This window comes from Conger conger, chromosome 1 (genome assembly GCF_963514075.1).
Source record: "Conger conger chromosome 1, fConCon1.1, whole genome shotgun sequence".
Lineage (NCBI taxonomy): Eukaryota > Metazoa > Chordata > Actinopteri > Anguilliformes > Congridae > Conger > Conger conger.
Window position 1 is genome coordinate 11,609,558 of NC_083760.1, and position 7,678 is coordinate 11,617,235.

Here is a 7,678-nt window from a genome sequence, read left to right on the forward strand (position 1 = left end):
CAAGTTTCATGCACTTATAGGACCATTACCTGCCAATAAGTGGACATTTTAGCAGACATTTTTTGTGCAGTCCCTCAAGACAAACTACATTGTTTGTGTGTTTAAAGTGAGAACCAGATGAATTAAACGTTCTTGTGTGTGTGTGTGTGTGAGTGTGTGTGTGTGTGTGTGTGAGTGCGTGTGTGTGTGTGTGTACCGCATCAGTGTGAGAAAGTGCACTTCTCTGTATGTGAATCTGGATGTGTATGTGGCATACAGCAAAACACACACACATGCACACAAGCAGACATATACGCATTACATACTTCCATAGATGTGTCCCTAAATGGGCACCTGCAACCATACACACACCCTCTCACATGTTCGCATGAATATTCAGTTTTAAATTAGGAACCCATTGGATTTGTCACTGTCCGTGTGAATTCGAGCTGCAGCCAGGTCTTTGGTTATTCACACACAGATTCAGGAAGTTCAATGGGATCACGCTGAATGGGTACTTTTGGTGTTGAAGCTAAATTTAAGACACCCCCACATCAGGACCCATTATGTGGCTGGACAAGCACTACCCTCACGATTCAACATAATTACACCCTTGGCTCCTTTTACTTTTTTTTCTTTTTTTTTGCAGGCGGTACAGATATAAAAGTGTTTTTCTAGCTTTTTCAAATCCTCCCAGTCCTTTGTTCTGTCACTATTTTACATTTCTGCAGTATCTGATGACACTGGCTTTGACGTCTGAATAGTTCTCTGAGACCCTGCTGTCTCTAGCACAACAGCTGAACTGCAGCGGCTTCTCAGCCAAGTGGTGGAATCCAGTCCAGACCAGGCCATGGGACTGTGGCAGTAGCATCTGTTTGAAGATCTGGGTGTAATGTGGTCATGCCCGTTACAATTACAAATAGCTTAATTTGCAGTCTTGTTATAGTGCTAATCCCAAAAGTTGTATTTCCTGTGATGGGCTGGAACATTAAAAGAAGGCAATGAAAAAAAATTCAAAGGAATGAATCAAGTCAAAAGAATGTGAAAATTTAGGGAAACTATTTTGATTGTTACAATTTCTGCATAATTTTAATGCAACAGCAGAAAATGGTGGTGAGGAAAGGCCATATAATTCACCAGCGATATACGTATATATACACACTAGCTCCCTTATGTAAACATCTTCAGAGAACGCTTACATAGGGGGGTTGATATCCCCAGTATGCCCATTGGCCATATTAAGTGTCAGAGTGTTATTTTCTGGTCTACTACCTTACTCATTGCAGTGGCTTGCGCCAGCCGACTTCAGCAGCACACACCCTCCTGGACTACAACTGTAGTGCACGTAATATCACTTCGCAGTAAATAATGCTGGATAGTAAATAAAACCAGAGACAGTCGCCAGAGTTGGAGAATTCCACACTCTCCACCGAAGCCCTTTGGTGATAAAGAGCAACAGGAGGAATGTGGAGGTCTCTAATCCCCCCCCGGCTCTTTATCGCCGAACCGGGGGGGGGGGGGGGGGGCGGCTAATTTGTGTGTCCCGTGAGGTGGGGGGCCCGGGCGGTGACCACCCGCGAACCGTGTCGAAGGTCCGCTGAACCCGGGGAGACCCGCTGCGCTGAGGCTGCGGCGTCTGTGCGCGTCACAGGGCTCAGGGGTCACGGCTCAGCGGCGGCCTCCCTGACCCTGCGTGAGGTGGATCTTATCAGCCTACAAGCCCCTGGTAATTATTCTTGTGGTGAGCCGGCGGAGAGGGTGACTTACACGGCTGGCTATTTCACGCATCCGTACACTGCATTCTTACAATTTGGAGTGTGTGTGTGTGTGTGTCTGTGCGCGTACGTGTGTGACTACATAAAAAAAAATGAAAAACTCAGGCTAAATAAACAGCTTGTATTTTGAAACCTCTGATCATCACCGAACAGAATAGTTTGAATAAAGACAAATTGGCTTTCTGCCACATAATTACCCAAGCCTAAAGCCCTCACACATTAGAGGTCTGAAGATGTAAGAACTGTGTTATTTACATTCTGCTAACCCAGCAAACACAAAACGTTTTCACAATGTTACTGGAATGTTTTGTCACTGCAATAACATTGCCACTCCATTGCAGCAACATTGTGAGAAACACTATATTTCTGCATTCAGTAAATTCAAACATTCAAATGCACTTCTTTAGCAGGCTGTCTGTTGAATTTGAAGCTGTGCATACCTGAGTTCAAATCATAAATGTACATGCAACCCATTTAACTACTGTGTGTGTGTGCACAGGCATGTGGATATGTGTACACTTGCGTATGCCTGCATGTTTGTGTGTGTGTGTGTGTACCTGTCTGGATAACACTGTGACCTCATCATTATCAATATTTCTGCGGGAACAGCAATGCCAATTATTTTAGATTCACTGGACTGCACAGCGATAATGAGAGCTACTGTCCAATTTTGCACAGGAATGATTTTCCTCAACACAGTGTTCCTCTCATTCAATAATTCAAACCTATATGTGTCCAGAGGGCAGTTTGCAGTTATTAATTTTATATTTTTCACTCGGGGTATGGCCGGGTGCTCACAGGGGCAGGACAGGCCAGGAAACGCTCCGTGAGTCAGATTGGGCACCGCTCCTCTCCACCTGCTCCAGGTAATTACTGTGGCAGAAGCCAGCGGATTTATATATCAAGCGAGAAGGTTTTTTAAACTGTGGCGTGTCTCTCCCGAGGGCCCCACAGCTGCAGGGACGGAGGGGGAGAAGTCGAGCTATTTCAGATCCGCCCTGACATCCTTGGTGAGTGGAGATGTAATGATCACGAGGAGTTAATTACCGGGGTTAAGACGAGGCAATAGCAGCACTCTCGTCAGCAGCCTGTGAGTCACACTGTTTGCCTTTTTTTTAATTACGGGTTTCTTACGCTCATCAGCTTGTATTCTTGGCCTGGGCTTGAGAATAATACAAGGGTGCAGAAGGGCCCCGGGTACATGCAGTGCCCCTCAACCACCGTTTTCCTAGCCGTGCTATTCGTGGACCTGTAATAGGGCAACAAATAACCCTTTTCTAGCTCCTAGTCCTGACAGAAGATGCTGGTGTTATTGTATTCAACTGCCCTTCAGAAAATAAACATTATAAACATAGTCGTCGTATGCTGTATGTGTACATACTGAAATTAAATTTAATCCCTCTTGCTCTCTCTTTTACACACGCACACACACACACACGCACACACACACACACACAATATCTTTAATCATAAAAGCAAGCTACACTGATATTGTGCTAGTCAGTGAGTGCTTTGCTGAATGTAACTTTTGACAGGTAGCTACGTCTTCCTATGAAAATTACAATCGGCCAATCCATCATGAATTATGACGGACAGCTTTCAACACCCTGGAGTAACAGGGATTCCTCAAATATAGTATACAATTACAAGTAATTGCCAAATATTATTATTAATATTACTTAAAATAATTTGCTCATCCAAATGATGGGTATATAAAATAATATAGATTTACTGAGTCCAATAATATTGCTCCCCTGTATGCAGTTATTTTTGATCTAAATCTTTTCATTCCCAATTTCCTTCCTTCCCCCCACTGCAAAAAACAAACAAACAAACAAACAAAAAAGTATTTTAGTCTTACAATTACACTTAAAATCTTATTTCTCTTGCATATTTTGCTAAATAAGACACAAACTATTGCCAGTGAGGTAAAACAGGTTGACTCATTTCAAGGTTAGCCAATGGGGTAACTTCAGGCAAACAGTAACAAGCTAATATTTTCTCCAAAAAAAAAGAATGTATGTCTCAAAACAGGTCTAAAACACTTAGTACAGACTTTTTTTTTTTTCTTTCTTTCTTTCTTTCTTTTTTTTGTTTTACCACTTTGGAATGGCAGATCACAACTGGGAGCTCGAGGCACCGTACCGAGCCCCAGCTCTCCGTATCACAAAGCTCCGAGCTACTATCCCGTTTCTGCTGAGGTCAACAAGGCCGACTGGATCACGCAAATGGAGATTAAATGAGCTAACTGCTGGCGTACAGTAAATCTGAGTGACAGCGCGTCATGAGGTGGAGCCCAGATAACGGTGAAGGACGCGCATAAAAACCACTCCACCCGAACCGATGCCCTGGGGGTTTTTATCGCGCCTCTCATTAGGATGCATGAGTGAGGCTGATCTAATTCACATCAGTAATAAACCCATTAGGTGCTGCGCCCATATATCACCCCCCGCATCCCTCATCCCACCCTCATCACTGGCATTAATGGGATATGTTATTATTATGATTATTATTTTATTTTTTTATATCTGGAAGGCTAAATGTAGCCTATTTTCCCCAAACATCATTCTGTCTGCCTACATGTCTTAGTGTTATGTGTTCTGTAAGCTACTCAACTGACTCGGATAGTGTAGTAAAAACCTACATTATTAATATGAATATAGCTACACAATAAACAAACATAGTCATTCTAAGGAAAGTTACATATTTACATACTTAATTTAAGGTTAAAATACTGTTTATGTAACGATTGAAGCTGTGCATACAGTTTGCGTAATGATTGAGAGACCACTGAGCCTCGTTAGAATAGTTGACAGTGGGTTTTAGTCATGGTATGGTTCTGTTATTTATGCGCCGCTGGTTTCACAGTTTTAATTGAATGACATACTTTATTATTTGCGGACAATGGTTGATTTTCTCTTGTGAATGTGAACATTAACTGTACTGTTCTCATTCGCGTAGATGAGAACGTTGCTATTTGTGGCCTGAGCAAAATTAAGAACTTCCAATTAGTTGTTTGCTTTGGCGGACGGTTTCCTCTTTAGCCCTTTCTGCGCACCAAGGCCCAGGACGAAAGAAATCAGACAGCTAAAATTGCGGTTGAAAGGCATGGCCATCCAGGCTTAGATTGGCAAGAGACCGAAGCTTTGTCTGCGCGGAAGGAGCCGGTCGTTTGAGCCGCTGCGCATTGTGAAGACGTCCCATTTCGCCTGCCAGCTCCTTATGTAAGAACCGCGGTGCCGCAGAATGCCCGGTCATCCACCACAAACGTAAACAACGGGCCGACATCCCTAACGAGAGACCATTTTGAACAAGCGTTGGATCGTGCTTCTACCGAAATCATCCACAGACTGTTTCGATTTTGTTTTCTGGGGTTTTTTAATCTCCATCGGCCGTTACGCCGTGATGTCAACAGACGTGGAACTCTTTGGCAACGGTTTCTTTGAACTCTTCAGCATACCTATGCGCTGGTAAACCATGCTCGTCAGCTGGTAGCAATTTATCAATGTGGAAGATATTGGCTGCGGTGTCCTAGCAATAATAAACCGTTTTAAATGCTCCTGGGTCTGTCCCCTCAGGCCCAATGTGCTGCGGGGGACCTCCTCTGACTAGGGAATCTTGTTCAGAAGTGGTTCATCTGTTCATCTCAACGGCCAGCCTGTGACAGCCCGTTAATGACCTGTTCTTCGTCCTCAGTCATCTTCATCATCCTCACATAGTCAGTACTCTTCTCAGTAGCGCTGTCGAAAGTACTGTAAATGGATCTGTCTGTAGCCCGCGTTCAAAGGTTTTTCCCTTTCACTCATGAATTCCGTTCTTCTATTTTCGTTCTTCATTGAGAGTCCTCTGCTGAGTGAATGTGGAATTTTAGACCGGTCATATCAGGCCCAGTATAGATGTCAGCATAAGCATTGACTGCTGAGTGTCATTTTATCCCTGAAGTTGATACTTCCCTGACCAGGAGGCCCAGGAATATAATCAGGACAGACAGTAGCAACAGGGTGAGGACTGACCATCAGGTGTACCTTCGAATTAAACATTATATTTTAAAAATATGAGTAGGTAGTTGGAAATCTATTATTCAGTGTCATGATTTATGGTTCACCTGAAGTTCGCTAATAAACAGTTTTTGTTAAAGCCTCTGTGGAAATGTGAACATTGTGGGGGGAAATGCAGTAATCTATAACACATTAGACTGCCGTGAATGAATTCATGGTGCTCAGACAAACAGGAACACACTTTATGTTCTGCCCCTGGAATGCATTTGGACAGCATCGGGGGGAAAACCCACACAGATGTTTCTGCGTGCGTTTGGCTCCTGGAGCCCATGTTTTTCAAACTGAACTTAAAAAATGAGTGACTAGCCCCTGTCTCTGTCTGTCGAGAGATGAGAAACGTTTATGTAGATCCTGGAATCTAACACTTTATTCCCAGTGTTGATGGATAAACCAGATGGAACCGTAGGCCCATTATTGTATTCATATAGTAGGAGGGACCTGGCTGTGCTGTCCCAACACAGGTGCAGGAATTTCAGCGTTCCCAGGGGAATTCCAGCCGTATCTGGAGTGTGGATTCATCTGTCGGAGGGGGAGATTCACAAAGCCTGACTAAAGGACTTCACCTTTCACCTCTGATACCGCAATTAATCTGAAATGGCTTTGCAGCCACAAACCAAAAGGCTGTAGCTGGGTCACTTCAAAGCCTCATTTCAGCCCGAAATCCTTCCCGACAGAATGAGTCATGCATCTGATGCTGCGACTACAGTTTACAGGGATCACACCCGACTTTTATTTTCTATTTAGTGACACATTTACATAATATGGATATATCCCCTCTGAGACCAACACAGAAAGTTCCTGCACAATTTGTCACATTACTTATTCATTGTGGTGAACAAACCATGTAATGTTTTTTTTACCATATTAACTTTGTGGAAGCAGACATTTAGATTTGATTGTTATTCTCTAACAATGATGCTTAATCACCTGTGGATTATGTGTGCTGACTCATTCAAATATTTCTTTTAATTCTGTTTTTCCTGTAAATTATTATAAGCACTTATTTGTTCATCCTTTGCTGTATGTTTAACTAATCTTACAACTACATTCATAATAGAAATAAACTGAACAAAAGCATCATGTTTACAAGTAAACAACAGTGTTTGCCTTGGTATTAAAACCGGTAACTCTCAAATCTAGAGCTCCGTGCACTAACCTCTAACCACATTGCATTCCTGTTACGCAATGCCCGCCCAGGCGAATCAGCGAGCGTTCATTAACCACGGTATTCAGTTTGTTTCATTGTTTTAGCTTTTCCTGCCAAAAGTGAGGTAAATCCTACGGAGTACATATAAAAGCAGTGTTGAATATACTGTACGTGTCAGAGCAGAGACCCGTAAGGTCACGGCGCACACGCTAACGCATTCCTCCGTGTCAGATGTAAACACGCCTAGGGGACAGGTCCTAACACGCATCCCCCCCCGATGCCGCAGCTCAAACACGGTAATCCAATAAGGCGCCGGTTTTCCATTCGTCAAGCGAGACTTGCTTTGTTCCCAAAAAAAAAATCAATTATGGATGGCATCTTGCAGATCTGCCATTGAACTTTGACCTCTTGGCTCTCTCTCTTTGAACCGTGTCTCCCCGCAGACAGCTCCCGCTCTCCCGCTTCGGTAGTTTGGGCCTCTTTCCCAGAGAGCTCCTGAGAGTATCTGTATGTGCACAAGCTGGTTTTTCTTTTCTTTTTTTATTCCTGGCAGAGTTTAGCCTAGGCAAGTGTGTACATGCATCCCCAAACGTACAGGTTAGACGGGGCACGGTATCAAAAAAAAAACGTTAGGGTGTTTATGCAATCTTAGTCAGACACAGGAGATACGCTGATGTTTCACTGGCAGTGTTAAAATGGGGGCTGGAAGTTCCTGCATG